This window comes from Microtus pennsylvanicus, chromosome 1 (assembly GCF_037038515.1).
Source record: "Microtus pennsylvanicus isolate mMicPen1 chromosome 1, mMicPen1.hap1, whole genome shotgun sequence".
Lineage (NCBI taxonomy): Eukaryota > Metazoa > Chordata > Mammalia > Rodentia > Cricetidae > Microtus > Microtus pennsylvanicus.
In genome coordinates this window covers 79,880,178-79,897,701 of record NC_134579.1, presented here as the reverse complement: position 1 = coordinate 79,897,701, position 17,524 = coordinate 79,880,178, and the positions used below count along the sequence as shown (strand labels likewise).

At 39.9% G+C, this 17,524-nt stretch overlaps 1 long non-coding RNA gene and 1 pseudogene across 1 annotated transcript in view; both read right to left on the bottom strand.

Annotated features, from left to right (window-relative positions):
* Positions 1 to 2,395, bottom strand: part of LOC142839882 (vomeronasal type-2 receptor 116-like) — a 29,877-nt pseudogene extending 27,482 nt beyond the window's left edge.
* The window catches only part of LOC142848514 (uncharacterized), a 184,934-nt gene that overhangs the window by 39,138 nt on the left and 128,272 nt on the right, over positions 1 to 17,524 (bottom strand). The gene's annotated exons all lie outside the window — the stretch shown is intronic.

Here is a 17,524-nt window from a genome sequence, read left to right as displayed (position 1 = left end):
AGAGATTCAATTATCATTTGTCTAGCTTCTGATTTTGGTATCATTTTCTTTACCACTGATATCAATCTTGTATGAAATTAGTGAAGGTTTCTTTTGGGTCCTGTATGACCTTAGTAAATTACTCAATCTTCTTTCTTTTGCAGTTCTGCCCCAAGCAGTCAGAGCTGCTGCACGGCATAAAGCCAGGAATTGGCCATCATATAGGAATTGCCTTTCTCTATTAGAAGCTAAAGATAAATAGTAACCCAACTGTAAACTCTCCCATATATGATTGTGACCTGCTTTCAATATATGCTGGTACAATAGTAGCATAAAGCTTTTGAAAGTAACCAACCAATATCAGGTTAGACTTAAGACCCACCCCACAAGATAGAGTCCAACCAATGCTGCTTGGGTGGCCAATAACCTGAGATTAGATAGTCCGGCGACCTACATGAGAATCAAATATTACTGTTTCACTAAAAGAACAGCAATAAAATAACTCCCAGTGACATTTTATTGTACTCTTAGATGAGTGTCTTGTTTAGCCATCATCACAGAAGCTTTTATCCGTAGGAAACTGAAACAGATATGGATACCATGTACCTAAAATTGTAAAATATGCAGAGAAAGTGTTCTTTTAACTTTCAGTCATAAATGAGATGTCTCCCTCAAATACATCTCCACAGAACTCAGGAAATCCTATGGAAGGGGAGGCAGGAAGATTTTAAGATCTAGAAGGCATGGAGGATACCAACAAAACAAGGACACGTAGACACATCAGGAATGACACACATATGAATTCACATAGTCTGGCAGCATTCACAAGGCATGCACATGTCTAAGCCAGATAAGGTCTTAGCACTGGAAGGCAAAGTAAACACAAGTCCCATTCCCTAATCCAAAGGCTTTCTCCAGTTGATAACCATTACAAAGGAAAAAAATCAGTTTTTTTTCCAATGGAGTCTCATTGGGTATACAGTCCACACTTAAGGACAGGTCTCATGTCCAGCAGAAAATGACCAACACAACATGAATCCCGTAATATTTTTGGAGAATATTTTGTTTTGTAATGCATTATCTGGGCATTTTCCACTTACAGAACACTGTGTCCCTATCTGTCTCTCCATCCATCCATCTCTCTGTCTCTCTATCTTCACACATTGATACATACATACATATGTATGCATATATTTATCACCCATTGATACATAAATATATACATATATGTATACACACATATATTAATTTCCAATTTTGTTTATATGGGTTTTCTTTGTGGGTGAAAGTGTGTCTCTATGTCTGTAAATGTTTCTTATACTTTGTCTTTGACTCTTTTGACTCTGTTTTTTTTCTATTGGGTTTTAAAGATCTTATACTATTATTTTATAATAATATTATTGTTTTGTTTTCCAACTAAAAAGAGAATGAAAGGTATGAATTTGGATAGGTGGGACAGTGAGGGGGGACTTTGGAGGAGTAGGGGAAGGCAAAACCATAATTAGAATATATTGAATAAAAAAATCTATTTTCAATAACAAAACAATAACATCAAATACTAATAGAATCAATTCTCCAATTAAAACACACAGATTGACCTGACAGATTAAAAAACAAAGTCCATCTATCTTTGATTACCAAGAGACACATCTTGTTTTTAAAGATATTTACCAGCTTAAAGTAATAGACAAAATTACTCCAAAAAAAAAGGGACCAAGTAAGAAACAGGCATTGCTAAACTAGTATCTGACAAAAAAAGACTTCAAACTAAAACTAATCAGAAGAGATGATGAAAAACACTTCATTCTAATAAAGGGAAGAGTTAACCAGATCTTTTACTATCCAGAAAAAGAATGTTCCTTATACTCATTAGAGATATTCCATGCCAAGGATGGTATTGTGATTGTAGATGATAATAGTGGGTATAATTCAGTGACAACACAGTATGAAAGAGGGTTAGGAATGTTTTAATAATAAGGAGAGAATTGAGTCTCAGAAAGGAGAAGCTAGAATGAAGAAAACTAGAATAATTTTGTTCTCTTTGAAGCTAAGAAACTAGTAAATAGAAATAAATTAGAAATAGTTATTGGGATATGGAGTAGAAGGAGTAATATGGAAGATGTAGGCAGCACTGATGTGTGCACACAGAGTATTTCTAGGTATTATCTATTTGAAAATAAGACAAAAATAAAGAAATGAAAAAATGAACTTACTGATGATAGAGGCTGTCACTGCTTGGATCTTCAGTGATGGAATCATATACAATAGTATGCAGTGGGAAAAATGCAGTAACCACCATATCCCCACCCTTATACACACTGACTCCTGTCTTAGTAGAACAGTGAGAACGGTCAAAGGAGTAGGCAGAGCTGTAATACTGCAGAGCCGGAAACATAAAAAGCAGAGGGAACATCATGGAGTATCTATAAAGTCAAACTCTGTAGAGTTTGAATTTTCAGAGCCAGTAGGTGTATATATATCCCATGTATCTGTGCCTGTTATGTAAATTCCAATTTTACTTGAACCACTCTCATTCCCAAAGCTCCTTCTACTCAGATTTCTAATATTCCCCTGACAGATCCTGAAAAACATTCTTCCTTGGAGGATCACATCTGGGGTCCAACTTCCAGGTTAAAAATATTACCACATAATGGAAAATATGATTGAGGCTCATGTTCTCCAGTCCCTGGTGCCATGATTTCATCTAGTTTCACTAACAACAGGGCATCCCCGTGAGATGAATCACTCCTGGAAAGACTTGACCAAGCTTGTGTCAAAAAAATTTTCCCTTCAGCTATAGATGAAAATATTGTCATGAGGGATGGGGAATGGTTAGTTATGAATAGTCAGTGGATAGTTATGTTTTTTATCATTCACAAAGCCTTGGGTTTAATCCCTGGCAGCACATAAGCTGAGCATTGTTATGAGCATCTGTAATCTTAGCACTGGAGGATCAAGAGAAAGGAGAAGCAGGGGGTCAAGATTATCTTTATATACTTAGGATGCCTAAGATCTACCTGTACTAGAGATTATGCTCCAAAAAGTGTTCTTATAATCCATCTATAAATCCACAGCACTTATTTTGCCTAATGTTGTGGTTTTCTTATAGTATGTGGTGTACCTGTCCCTCCCACCCTCTAAAACCAACAGAAAATCAACAGGAAACATTAGCAAATTCTTCTACCACTAAGAACATTGAAAACAAAATATATAGACATATATCTGTTGTCCTTGAGCAAGGGAAAATATCAGGGAAGTGAAATAACTCAATGTCATATTGTAGTGATATATTATGTCATCATATACTTTCTAAATAATGATGTATCCTACTAGGTTTATAAAATGTGCCAAGTTCTAATCCACATAAATTATTAATAATATGAGAAATAGCATGGCTAGGATAAAGCACGGAGTATATGGGACCTATTTGTCCTTTGTTTTCTACTTCCTCTCAGCCTAATGATGCTTTACAAATAAAGGCTACTAGCTTTTTGTGTATTTATGTGTGTCTATGTTTGTGTGTGAACATCATGTGAAAGCCAGAGGTTGTAATTAGATGTCTTTCTTAACTCCTCTACATCTTAGCTTTTCGAAACAGAGTTTCTTAGTGAAACCAGAACTCTCTAATTTAGGTAGACCAAATGGGCAAATGCCTTCACAAGGAAGTACTGGGATTACAAGTGTTCAGTTTTTTTTATGTCAGAACTAGTGACTACAAATTTTTAAAAAATAATACTTTAAATGGGTGGGTAGTGGTGGTGCACACCTTTAATCCCAGCACTCAGGAGTTAGATGCGGATGTCTGTGAGTTCAAGGCCAGCCTGGTCTACAAGAGCTAGTTTCAGGACAGGCACCAAAGTTACAGAGAAACCTTGTCTTGAAGCCCCCCCCCAAAAAAAAACCTTTAAATAGCTTTTACTTGGAAACATGTCAATATTATTCTTTCAAAAGGCATCTATCACAAAGACAGAAAGGTATAGAATAAACAATGAATTCCAAAAATTTTTTTTTGTGAAAATGTTGATTTGCAACACTTTAATTCTCTACAACACTGAATATTGAATAAAGATCCTCTTGCATTCTAGGCAGGTGATTTTCTAAGGGATATTACCAGTCCATAAATCCATATTTGTTTCATGCTATGATGTTGAAACTATGGGTTTATAGGTTTAAATTACTGCTAAGCAGTAATGCTTTTGTACACTAGAAAGATTTGTCAATTGCATTGTTTTAATAAAATTTTGATTGCCCAATAGCCATGCAGGAAGTATAAGCAAGACAGCCAGACTAAGAGGATTCTGGGAAGAGAAAAGGCAGAGATTCAGTCACCAACCAGATGCAGAAGAATCAAGATGAGACGACCTCACTGAGGAAAAGTAACAAGTCATGTGGCTAACCATAGACAAGGATTATGGGTTAATTCAAGTTGTAAGAGCTAGTTAATCATGAGCCTGAGATAATAGGCCAAACTGTTTATAATTAATATAAGCCTATGTTTGTTTCTTTAGAACTGAATGGCTGTGGGCCTGGGTTGGACAGAAATTTCCATCTACAAATGGTACCAAAATGATTGGCAAGAATTTTCACATAAAGTCTGAGAAACCTTTTTTCTTTTTTTTTAATGAGGATTCTAGACAGACAAGAACAGAGTCAGGTACAGCTTTTTGGTAACAATCTTTTCTCCAGTAGGCTCTGTTTTCTAGAAAGAAGCAGAGATGAGGCTCCTTTTAAAGAGTCTTCCTTACTCAGCTTTAGTTGAAAAACTTCACAGTTTGTTTAAGAGGCCTTTCCAACAAACACTTAAATGGTGTTTATGAGCAGCTGGCAGCATTCTTCTTTGTGGTGGCACGAACCAAAAAACAGAGTTGTGGCAATAAATCTGGCTCCTGCCAGTAACTCCATTATGAAACCAGAATCATCTCAGAAATCTAATGTATGTGGTGGAGCCTGCTGCCAAGGCTGCTGCTTTAATCCCAGTTCTGCTGCTTAGCTGTTTAAGGATTCATGTTGTCAGAAGATGGTAGAGACATACTCTAAAGACTCTATATTTGGATGGAAAAATAACCTTTAAGTGATCTACAGTGTTTTGAAAATAGACATAGGGTTGGGAGAGAAAGGAGCAACAGCTGCTGAAAGGCATTTGATTATAAATCTGCTAAATTAATCCACCCTATATATTTAAAAAATGCCTTGACAAGCCGGGCGGTGGTGGCGCACGCCTGTAATCCCAGCACTTGGGAGGCAGAGGCAGGCGGATCTCTGTGAGTTCAAGGCCAGCCTGGTTTACAAAGGGAGTTCCAGGACAGGCTCCAAAGCTACAGAGAAACCCTGTCTCAAAAAACCAAAAAAAAAAAAAAGCCTTGACTTCAAAATTTAAATAAAAAGATCTGTTACCTTGGAGAATAAGTTTACATTTGTTTCCAGAGAAAACAAGAGGCTGTGGATTCATTCTTGGTTAAGAAAAATATGTTTGATTGAAAAATACACCCTGAAATATTTCAAAGCACCTCTGTTGCAGTTTCTTCTGAGTTCTGCAAGGAGAACAGCTTCAAGGCTTCTGGTTGAGATGATGCAGTCTCACAGAATATTGCACCTAGGACTGGACCATGATTCTTATTTTTCTTTGAATCTCCATAAGATTACCATAGCCCCCAATCAGCAGAAAAAAGCCTAGAAAACTATGCCCATATTCCTAAAAATTAGATTATGGATGTTTGTCTTTGCTTAGTATGTTAGTTACAAATTGTTATAGATAGTAGAGCAGACCAAGATAGGAGGGACCACACACCCAGTGCGGCACCCCACTCTCCAGGCCCTCCATATTGAGGCATAACCCTGGGCCTCTCTCCCACCTGCCTCAGCTTTTCTAGCGAGCCAGAAGGCAAGCTTCCAGCAGGTAGGCTGCTCCAACACCCCAACCCATCCATTGGACCCTGCAAGCTGAAAGTCCCACTCTGCCCCCATACCCTCCTAACCCCCGTGACCCCAGAGGAACTCTGAAATACAGGCTGTAACTATATAGACAGGACTAAATGGGGAGTGGCCCCCCACCTTGTGGGGCACCCCACTATCTAGGCCCTCTATAACAGGACAAAACACCAGGCCCCTATCCTACCTGCCTCATCTTCTCTAACTAATCAACAAGCAAGCTTCCTGGTGAGAGGCTGCTCTAATAACTCCACCCCATTCATTGGACCCTGTAAGCTACAAGCCCTACTCTACCCCAAACCCTCTTATCTTTTGTAACATCAGAGGAATTCTGATACACAGGTACAACTATACACAGTGGACCAAGAGGTAGGTGACCACACACCCAGTGGAACATCCCAATCTCTAAGCCCTTCATACCTGGGCAAGACCCTGGACCTCTCCCCTAACTGCCACAACTTCTCAAGACAGTCAGCAGGCAAGCTTCCTGCAGGTAGGCTGGTCCAACACCCCATCCCATCAACCAAACCCGGCAAGCTACAAGTCCACTCTGCTCCCAAATCCTCCAGTCCCCAACAAGCTCAGAGGAACTCTAAAACACAGGAACTATACAGAAAGGACCAAGAGAGGAACTCTGAAACATAGGTGTGGCTACCTAGAGAGGACCAAGAGAGGAAGACTGAGGCACAGGCTGCGACAGGACAGAGAGGACCAAAACAATGATCCAAGAGAGCAGACCAAGAGAGACCTCAGCATTGACACAGTGATGTTACAGACCAAGAACAGTTCCCAAAGACACAGACAACAACTCTAAGGATTGGATCAAGAGGCAAAGACCTAGCTGGAGCCAACTGGAGGAAGAGATAGGTAGGTGCCAATGCAAAAATTCATTCAACAACCTAAAAAGCAAGATGGTGATACCAAAGTCCAGTGGTCATTCAACAGGAAGACATGATCATTCTAATCCAGAAGAAGCAGAAGAAAATCAGGTTAAATATAAATTTATGAGGATGATGTAGAACTTTTAAGAGGAAATCAAAAAATTTCTTTAATGAAATGGAGAAAAAGACAAACAAAAATTGGAAGAAATCAAAAAAGTCTCTTAAAAAAACCTCATGAAAGTCAAGAAAAAAACAATCAAAGAGGTGAGTCAAACAGTCCAAGTCTTAAAGAATGAAATAGAGGCAATAAAGAAACACAAACCAAACAAATTCTGGAAATGGAAAATCTAGGTAAATGAATGGAAACTACAGAGAAAAGCATAACCAACGGAATACGAAAGATGGAAGAGAGAATATCAGGTGTTGAAGATACTATTGAGAAAATAGATTCATCAGTCAAAGAAAATATTAAATCCAATAAATTCTTAACATAAACATCCAGAAAATCTGAGACACTATGAAAAGTCCAAACCTTTGAATAATAGAGATAAAAGGAGGAGAAGAAATTCAGCTCAAAGGCAAAGAAAATATATTCAATAATATTACAGAGCAAAACTTTTCAGCCTAAAGTATGATATTCCTATGAAGGTACAAGAAGGTTTCAGAACACACACACACACACACACACACACACACACACACAAGATCTCTTGCCATATAATCATCAAAACACAAAACATACAGAATAAAGAAAGAATATCAAGAACTACAAAGTAAAAATGTCAAGTAACATATAAAGGCAGATCTATCAGAATTACACCTGACTTCTCAGTAGAAACCATGAAAGCCAGAAGGTCCTGGACAGATGTGCTGCAGAAACTAAGAGACCACTGATGCAAGCTCTGACTACTGTATCCAGGAAAATTTTCAACCACAACCAATGGAGAAAGATATTTCATGACAAAACCATATTTAAACAATACCCATCCTCAAATCCAGGAATACAAATATACTTGAAGGAAAACTCCAATGCAAGGAAGCTAACTGCTCCCACAAAAACACAGGCAAAAGATAACCTCACACCAGCCAACCCCAATGAAGCAAAACAAACTAACCATACCACTGAAAAAAGTAACAAGAATTAACAATGGACTCAATACAACTATAAACAGACACAGGCTCAGAGAATGGATATGAAAGCAGATTCTTCCTTCTGCTGTATACATACCTTAACCCTAAAGATGGACACTACTTCAGGGTTGTGGTTTGTGAAAAGATTTCCAATCAAATGATCCTAAGAAACAGGTGGGTGCAGTGATCCTAATATCGAACAAAATAGACTTCAAACTAAAATCAATCAGAAGGGATGGAGAACTCATCACAGGAACATTCCATCAAGATGAAGTCTCAATTCTGAACATCTATGCCCCAAATACAAAAGAACTCATATATGTAAAAGAAACATTTCCATAGCTTAAACCATACATCCAACCACACACACTAAGAGTAGAAGATGTCAACACTCCACCCTCCCCAAAGGGCAGCTCAACCAGACAGAAACTCAACAGAGAAATAAAAAAACTAACAGATATCATGACTCAAATGGGCTTAACAGACATCTATAGAACATTTCACCCAAACACAAAAGAATATAACTTCTCCTCAGCACCTTATGAAATCTTCTCTAAAATTGACCACAACCCAGTAACAGAAAAAAAACTCAAAAGATAAAAAAAAAATGGAACAACCCCCTGTATCTTATGGGATCACCATGGTTTAAAGTTAGAAGTCAACAACAGTACAATTTTTAGAAAGCCTACAAACTCATGGAAATTGAACAATCCTAATTGAATCAACCCTGGGTCAAGGAAGAAATAAAGACAGAAATTAAAGACTTCCTATAATTCAATGAAAATGAAGACACAACACACCCAAACCTATGGGTTAGTATGAAAACAGTGCTAAGAGGAAAGATTATAAAACTAATGTGCATACATAAAGAAAGTGGAGAAATCTCACAATAGTGACTTTACAGCACATCTGAAAGCTCTAGAAAAAAAACAGACTCACCTTGGAGGAGTCAGTGACAGGGAATAATCAAATTGAGGACTGAAATCAATAAAATATAGAAACAAAGAAAACAATACAAAGAAGCAGTGAAACAAAGAGCACCTCAAACAAAAAATCAATAAGATAGACAAATTCTTATCGAGATTAATCAAAAGGCAGAGAGAGAACATCCAAATTAGCAAAATCAGAAATGAAAAGATCATAACAACAGACACCATGGAAACACAGAGAATGATTAGGTCATATTTCAAAAACTTCTACTCCACATAAATGGAAAATTCTAAAAGAAATGAGTAATTTTCTGGATAGGTACCAAATACAAAATTAAATCAAGACCAGGTGAGCAATTTAAATAAACACATGGTCTGCAATGAAGTAGAAGCAGTCATCAAAATCCTCCCAACAAAAAGTAAGTAAATAAAAGCCCAGGGCCAGATGTTTTCAGTCCAGAATTCTACTAGACCGTCAAAGAAGAGCTAATACTTATACTTGCTGTGGGACAATGATCTGTACCCTGTCAATTGTATTTTAATAAATTGCTGATTGGCCAGTAGCCAGGCAGGAAGTATAGGTGGGACAGCCAGGCAGGAAGTATATGTGGGGAAACAAGAATAGGAGAATTCTGGGAAGAGGAAAGATTCAGTCTGCAGTTATCACCCAGCCACAAAGGAGGCAAGATGAGAATCCCTTGCTGATAAAGGTACCAAGCCACATGACTAATACAGAAAAGAATTATTGGTTAGAATATAGGATGTCAGAGTTAATAAGAAGCCATAGTTACTAGGCCAACCCGTTTATACTTAATGTAAACCTCTGTGTGCTTATTTGGGACTGAACTGCTGTGGTACTAGGCAGGACAGAAATCTCTGTCAACATATGCTTGTCAGAATGTTCCACAAATAAGAAACATAGCCATCCTTTTTATGAAACTACAGTTTCCCCGATGTCAAAACCACACAAAGACTCAACCAAGAAAGAAAATTACAGAACAATCTTCCTTATGAACTCAACAAGACACTAGCAAGTTGAAACCAAGAGCACATTTAAAAAAAAATCACACACCATGATCAAGTCAACTTCATTCCAGAACTGCTGGAATGATTCAACATTGGAAAATTTATCGATATAATCTACCATATAAATAAACAGAAAGAAAAAAGTATATGATCATATTATTAGATGCTGAAAAATCATTCCACAAAATCTAACACTCTTTCATTATGAAGGTCCTCAAGAGATCAAGGATAAAAGAAATATATGTAAATATAATAAAAACAATATAGAATATGCTGTTTGCCAAAATCAAATTAAATGGAGAGAAACTCAAAATGATTCCACTAAAATCAGGAACAAGAAAAGGGTGAACACTCTCTTTATATCTATTCAAAATAGCTCTAGAAATTCTGGATAGACCAATAAGACAACAAAAGGAGATCAAGGGAATTCAAATTGGAAAGCAAGAAGTCAAACATTCACTATTTGCAGATGATATAATAGTATATATAAGTGACCCCCAAAACTCTACCAGAGAACTCCTACAGGTGATAAATATCTTCTGTAATGTTGCAGGATACAAGATCAACTAAAAAAAAAATCAGTAGCCCTGCTATAAACAAAAGATAAAGAAGCTGAGGCATAAATCAAAGAAACATCACTTTTCACAATAGCCACAAATAACATAACATATCCTATGGTAACACTAACCAAAGAAGTTAGAGACTTGTTCAATAAGAACTTTAAGTTTCTAAAGAAAGAAATTGAAGAAGATACCAGAAAATGGATAGATCTCCCAAGCTGTTGGATAGGTGGGGTGAATATAATAAAAATACCAACCCTACCAAAAGAAATCTATAGATTCAATGCAATCCCCATTTAAATCCCAACACAATTCTTCACAGACCTTGAAAGAACAATGATCAACTTCGTATGGAAAAAAAAACAGGATAGCCAGAACAATTCTGTACAATAGAGGAACTTCCAGAGACATTACCATTCCTGAATTCAAGCTCTATTATAGAACTACAGTAATGAAAACAGCTTGGAATTGGCAGAAAAACAGACAGTTTGACCAATGAAGTCAAATTGAAGACCCAGATATTAATCTACATGCCTATCAATACCCAATTTTTGACAAAGAAACTAAAATCATATAATGGAAAAAAAGAAAGCATTCTTCAAAAAATGGTGCTGGCATAATTGGATGTCAACATGTAGAAAAATGCAAATAGATCCATACTTATTCCCATGCACAAAACTCAAGTCCAAATGAATTAAAGACCTCAATATAAATCTGACCACGTGAACCTTATAGAAGATAAAGTGGGAAGTAACCTTCAATGAATGAGCACAGGAGACCACTTCCTAAATATAACACTAGTAGCACAGACACTGAGGACAAAAATAAATAAATGGTACCTCCCAAAACTGACTAATTGCTAAAGACATCTATTTTCTTGCAATTAGTGACTTTCACTGCAATCTACTCTGAAACATATTTCATGATAGCTGCCTAGTTACCCATGGATGTTAGACCTCACTTTCCTCCTTAAGGTCTATGTTTATTGACCCACAGGTCAGGGGGCAAGATCATAAAAATTTCTTTGTTCAGATCTAATGCTTGGTGCCCCTGCTGTAAAAGGTGGGCTCAGAAACTAGCCTTTTGCCACAGCCTAACAAATATTATCTCTGGCTGTGGTCTCAGCTAGTTGATAAGCTTCTGTGCCCCACAGTGTTTTTTATTTTTATTTTTAAGTTTGCTTCTGGTTTTCCTGGGATCTGGTTTCTGGAATAAAATTTGCTTCTGGTTTTATTAGACTTGGTGGTGTTCCCATCTTTGTGCAACCCCCCAGTATCCAACAATCCCAGCTAAGACCCTAAGCAATAGAGGAGAGATTGCCCAATCTTGACTTGCCCTATAGTAAGACTGATGAATATCTTAAATATCACCATAGAACCTATATCCAGCAACTGATGGAAACAGAGGCAGAGAACCACATCGGAGCACTGGCCTGACCTCCCAAAGTCCAGTTGAAGAGTCAGAGGAATGAGAATGTGAGCAAAGAGGTCAAGACCATGGTGGGGACACCCACTGAAACAGTCTACCTGAGCTAATGGGAGCTCACCAACTCCAGCTGGACTGGGAAGGAACAAGCATAGGACCAAACTAGTCCCTCTGAATGTGGCTGACAGTTGCATGGATGAAGCAGACTGAGGGTCCACTGTCAGTGGCACCAGGATTTATCCCTACTCTACGTACTGGCTTTTGGGGAACCTATTCTCTTTAGATGATACCTTGTTCACCCTAGGACCTGCCCCCAAAGAAATGTGTGTTACCCTCTCTGAGGATTGCATGGGGATGGGGTGGGACTTTATATAGAGGTATGGGATGAGGAGAGGGAGTAGGAACTAGGATTGGTATGTATAATATAAAATATAACTTGTTTTCTTTTTTAAAAATAAAGAAAAAAGAAAAAAATTTAAAAACTAATATTGGAATTATTTCAGAGACACCACAGTCAGAAAGAGGGTTAAGAATGGTTGAATAATGAGAAAATTGAGTCTCAGAAAGGAGAAGCTAGAATGAAGAAAATTAGAATGCTTTTGTTCTTTTTGGAGCAAAGAAAGTAGAAATTAATTTAAAAAAGTTCTTGAGATAAAGAGTAGAAAGAGCAGTATGGAAGATGTACATAGCGCTGATGTATGCACACATAGTATTTCTAGGCATTATATATTTAAAAATAAGACAAAAAATGAAGAAATGAAAAAATGAACTTACTGATGATAGAAGATGTCATTGTTTGGATCTTCAGACACGGAGTCAAAGAAAATAGTATGCAGTGGGAAAAATGCAGCAACCACCATATCCCCACCTTTGTAGACACTGACTTCTGCCTTTGTTACACAGTGAGAATGATCAAAGGAGTAGACAGAGCTGGAATACTGCAGAGCCAGAAACATAAAACGCAGAGGGAACATCATGGAAGTATCTATAAAGTCAAACTCTCTAGAGTTTGAATTTTCAAAGCCAGTAGGTGTATACATATCCCATGTATTTTTGCCTGTTTATGTAAATTCCAATTTTCTTTTTGGCTATGATGACCACTGTCATTCCCAAAGTCCCTTCAACTCAAATTTCTAATATTCCCTTGATGGATTCTGAAAAACATTCTTCCCTGGAGCATCACATCTGGGGTCCAACATCCAGGTTTAAAAATAGCACATAATGGGAAATAAGTTTGAGGCTCATGTTCTCCAGTCCCTGGTGCCATGATATCATCCAGTTCCACTGACAACAGGGCTCCCCACTGAGAAAAAGATCTTCTGGAAAAAGATTGGCCAAGCTGGTGTACAGAGACTTTTGCCTTCTGCTATGGATGAAAATATTGTCATGAGGGATGGGGAATGGGTAGTTACGGATAGTCAGTAGATAGTTATGTTTTTCTATCATACGAAAAGTCTTGGGTTTGGTCCCCAGCACCACATAAACTGAGCATTATTATTAGCATATGGAATCTCAGCACTGAAGATCAAGAGACAGGAGAATCAGAGAGTCAAGGTCATCTTTATATACTTAGGATGGTTAAGGTCTACCTGTACTAGAGATTATGATTCAAAAAGTATTTTTTTGCGATATGTCCGTAGCATTTATTTTGCCCATTTTTTGTGGTTTTCTTATAAGATGTGGTATATCTGGCCCTCATCCCCTCTGAAATAGAAGAAAATCAACAGAAAATATTAGTAAAGTCTTCTACCACTAAGAACATTGAAAACAAAATATATAAACATATATCATTTGTCCTGGAGCAAAGGAAAATATCAGGGAAATGAATTAATTCAGCATCATATTATAGTGGCATATTATGTTATCACATCTTTACTAAATGATGATGTATTTTGTTTGGCTTATAAATTGTGCCATGTTCTAATCCACATAAATTATTAATAATATGAGAAACCACATGGCTAATAAAGCATGAAGTGTACGGAACTTATTTGTTCTTTGCTTTCAATTTCTCCCAACCTATAATGCTTTGAAAACTAAAACTACTAGAGTTTTGTGTGTGTGTATGTGTGTGTGTGTGTGTTTGTGTGTGTGTGTTTGTGTGTGGACATTATGTAGAATTAGATATTTTTCTTACCACCTCTACACCTTAATTTTTTGATAGTGTTTCTTATTGAAACCAGACCTGCCTAATTTAGGTAGACCAAATAGGCAAATGACTTCACAAGGAAGTGCTGGGATTACAAGTGTTTTTTTTTTAATGAACTAAACTCACGATCTAATTATTTTATGGTCAGCTTATTCTACAGAGTGAGTTCTAGGACAGCCAAGCATACACAGAGAAGCCCTGTCAAAAAAAAAAACCCCAAAATTGAAGAAAAAATTATAAAAATTTAGAAAAACAAAGCCATGCAAAGATGGAAAATACAGAGAGGGGTGAGTGTCTGCCTGCCGGGCAGGCCTGAAGGTCTCCGCAAGGGAGTGCAGGCACCTTCAGCTTGTGCTGCAGGGTCTCTCGTGTCCTACTCGACCCTGCCCTGCTCGCCACATTCACCCTTTTGTCCACGGTGTTCTTGGGCTATCAGGCGTCCCTGTTTCAGTCCTGAGGAGTTCCATCTGGACGGGTGAGTGTGTGCTATCCCGGGGTGGCCTGTCCCAGAAGAGAGCACAACCCTGTCTTCCTCAGTTCCTGCTGCCGGGATGTCTTTGTTACACACGACCCAGCCTCCTCCAAGCCTGCCCTGTAGTCTGCATGGTCCTTGGCTCAGGAACAGTTTCCTGTTCCTACACTAAGGCTACCCACCCAGAGGGGTAAGGGTCTGCCTGGTGGGCAGGCCTGAAGGTCCCAGCAAGGGAGTGCAGGCACCTTCAGCTTGTACTGCAGGGTCTCCTGTGTCCTACTCAACCCCGCCCTGCTCTCCACATTAGCCCCTTTGTCCTCCGTGTCCTTGGGCTACCAGGCATCCCTGTTTCAGTGCTGAGGAGATCCATCCAGACAGGAACAGTTCCTGCTCCTGCACTGAGGAGATTCACCCAGAGAGTCAGTCACAGCAAAGACTGGACCAAGACACCGGGCCTCTCCTGGCTCCATTTGAAGGAAAAGATGGGCAGGCGCCAATGCAAGAATTCCTCCAACAACCTGAAAGGCAACATGACATCACCAGAATCCAGGGATCCCAAAACAAGAAGAATTGAACACCCTACTCCAGAAGAAATAGAAGAAATCGACTTTTAACGGAACTATATGAAAATAATAAAGGACCTTAAAAAGGAGGAGTTTCTGGCCGCGGCGCCAGCCAGGGACAGGGATCTCGGGGGTCCCTTGGCCTCCTGTCTTTCTTGGGCTCTCTGCAGGACCTCTATTCCCTGGGTACTGCCTCTTTCTTCCTGGCCCACCCAGCTTCCGTCCAGAGCCCTCCCCACTTGCCCCCCCCCACCCTCTTTTGGCGCGTGGCATTGGGAGCTGGATCCCAGTCCTCCGGGCGCCCGGGCGGGCCGCACTTCCTTTGTTTCTGTGGCCTGCCTGCACCAAGGAGGGTAGGCGCTTTGTTTGCGAGCTGCCCAACCAGCACGGAGGTCTGATCTCTCGGCCCCAGGAGAACCAGCGTTGGGGTGAGTTTCTGGCCGCGGCGCCAGCCAGGGACAGGGATCTCGGGGGTCCCTTGGCCTCCTGTCTTTCTTGGGCTCTCTGCAGGACCTCTATTCCCTGGGTACTGCCTCTTTCTTTTTGGCCCACCCAGCTTCCGTCCAGAGCCCTCCCCACTTGCCCCCCCCCCCCCCCCCCGCCCTCTTTTGGCGCGTGGCATTGGGAGCTGGATCCCAGTCCTCCGGGCGCCCGGGCGGGCCGCACTTCCTTTGTTTCTGCGGCCTGCCTGCACCAAGGAGGGTAGGCGCTTTGTTTGCTAGCTGCCCAACCAGCACGGAGGCCTGATCTCTCGGCCCCAGGAGAACCAGCGTTGGGGTGAGTTTCTGGCCGCGGCGCCAGCCAGGGACAGGGATCTCGGGGGTCCCTTGGCCTCCTGTCTTTCTTGGGCTCTCTGCAGGACCTCTATTCCCTGGGTACTGCCTCTTTCTTCCTGGCCCACCCAGCTTCCGTCCAGAGCCCTCCCCACTTGCCCCCCCCCCTCTTTTGGCGCGTGGCATTGGGAGCTGGATCCCAGTCCTCCGGGCGCCCGGGCGGGCCGCACTTCCTTTGTTTCTGCGGCCTGACTGCACCAAGGAGGGTAGGCGCTTTGTTTGCGAGCTGCCCAACCAGCACGGAGGCCTGATCTCTCGGCCCCAGGAGAACCAGCATTGGGGAGAATCAGCATTGGGACGAGCCAGGGTTGGGCACGGAGACCTGATCCCTTGGTGCCAGGAGAGCCAACATTGGGGAGGCCGCGTTGGGTAGGCAAGGAGACCTGACCTGGTAAAAGAAGATCCATAAGGGAGTATTTGGAAGAAGAGATGGGCAGACGACAAGGCAAGAATTCGCCCAACAAACTGAAAAGCAACATGAAGCCACCAGAAACCAGCGACCTCACAACGGAAGGACATGAACACCTTAATCAAGAAGGAGAAAAGATCGACTTCATGAAAGTTATTGACGCCTTTAAACAGCATGTAAAAAACGCCCTTATAGAAATGGATGAGAAATATGACAGAAAGTTTGAAGAATTGAATAAATCAGTGAATGATACCCTAGAAAACCAAGGAAAAACAATCAAACAGATAATGGAAACAGTTCAAGACTTGAAAACTGAAATAGAGGCAAAGAAGAAAACACAAACAGAGGGCCGGCCGGACATGGAAAATCTAGGTAAACGAATAGAGACTACAGAAACAAGCATAACCAGCAGAATACAAGAGATAGAAGAAAGACTCTCAGATTCTGAAGATACCATAGAGAAAATAAACACACTGATCAAAGAAAACAGCAAGTCCAACAAACTCTCATCACAAAACATTCAGGAAATATGGGACACAATAAAAAGACCAAACCTAAGAATAATAGGAGTAGAAGAAGGAGAAGAAGTGCAGCTCAATGGTCCAGAAAATATATTTAATAAAATTATAGAAGAAAACTTTCCCAACCTAAAGAAAGATATACCTATGAAGGTGCAAGAAGCATACAGAACACCAAATAGGCTGGATCAAAAAAAAACATCCCCTCGACATATAATTATCAAAACACAAAGCATTCAGAATAAGGAAAAAATATTAAGAGCGGCAAAGGAAAAAGGCCAAATTACTTACAAAGGTAAACCTATCAGACTTACACCTGACTTTTCCATGGAAACCATGAAAGCCAGAAGGTCCTGGATAGATGTACTGCAGAAACTGAGAGACCATGGATGCAAGCCCAGATTACTATACCCAGCCAAGCTTTCGTTCACTATAAATGGAGAAAATAAAATTTTCCAGGATAAAAACAAATTCAAACAATATGCAGCCACAAATCCAGCCTTACAGAAAGTAATAGAAGGAAAATCACTAACCAAGGAGTCCAATAATGACCACAATAACTCAAGCATCTAGAGACCCTTCATCAACACAAACCAAAGAAGGGATACACACAAACTCTACGACTAAAAAAAATGACCGGAGTTAACAACCACTGGTCATTAATATCACTTAATGTCAATGGTCTCAACTCACCTATAAAAAGGCACAGGCTAAGAGATTG